Source organism: Nicotiana tabacum, chromosome 2 (assembly GCF_000715075.1).
Source record: "Nicotiana tabacum cultivar K326 chromosome 2, ASM71507v2, whole genome shotgun sequence".
Lineage (NCBI taxonomy): Eukaryota > Viridiplantae > Streptophyta > Magnoliopsida > Solanales > Solanaceae > Nicotiana > Nicotiana tabacum.
The window spans coordinates 113,364,448-113,365,650 of NC_134081.1; positions in this window are offsets into that span (position 1 = coordinate 113,364,448).

The window sequence follows — 1,203 nt, forward strand, 5'->3', positions numbered from 1 at the left end:
AGCCCGACTATACCTGATTTGTGCCGCAGAGGACTCATTCGTGGGGAAGCGCTCCCTACCAAGAATTTTTCCATATCGAAAGTTCGAACCCGAGACCTTTGGTTAAGGGAAGAGTAGCTTCATTCGTTGCACCGCATCTTTTGATGGTTGTTGGGTTGTGTGTTAGATGAGAATATATCGATTTTTTTTATTTTACGTCTACACAATTACCTCTTCGCATCTGATATTTATCTTTAGGAAGCACGAGAAAATATTTTGTTAAAATTTTATCAAGTGGTGATAATGCAATTCAAATGATAAGTGAATGGTTATGAAAGTTGCAATTGATTGCACCAAATTAATACTAGCACTTATCACTCCTATCTATACAAACATAATAGGCCGAATAGGTGGAGTTTAGTTGCATAAAGTGCAAGCCAATATTTTTTACTCTGAGTTATCATATTAATACCGAAGTCTTCGAGCTGAAGTGTACTCATGTCACATGTGTGCACACAAGCATGGCTAAAAACAGAGCATAAGAATATAATATGCATAGTAAAAGGACGGAATATTCATTAATTTTAATGAAAGGAGAACATAAATAGTAGTACCATTGTTACACAACCATTCACAAATCAAAACAACTTTAAAGTACCGGCCACAAAAACAACAAAACAAAAAGGGACCAAGGTAGGACAAACAGCATTTCACTAGACACTAGGAAGGGAACTGTTTTAAGCAGCACTAGAAGGGGGAGGCAGGGATGAAGAGGCAAGAGTTATGAGGAGAATATCCATTCGAGCATTTGCAGACACTTGCTCGTTAAGCAGCCGCTCCTTCAGGTCCTCGACATGTTTCCTAAGATCAGCATTTTCCTTGGTCAGACGGGCAACCTCTGTGCCTTGTGCACTGCTGGAACCAGGTGCCTCCTGAGCCTGACTAAGCTGCCCTTCAAGAATGACATTTTGTGTCTTCAACCTCCTTATTTCCTCAATTGCAGCATTCTGAGCATCTATCAATTGAGAGATAGTGGAATTGCTGCCAACCCCTCCTTTCTTATCAGTGCACTCACATTCCTCCAAGGTGGTTTTTGAGAAGGTCTGCTTGCGAGTTTCCACTATTGCTTTTTCCGAAAGGGACTTTGAAGAAGTTGAATACCTTAGTGAGTAAGAACCCGTAGGGCAACCCATGATTACCATCGTTAAAGCCTGCCACTTTCTT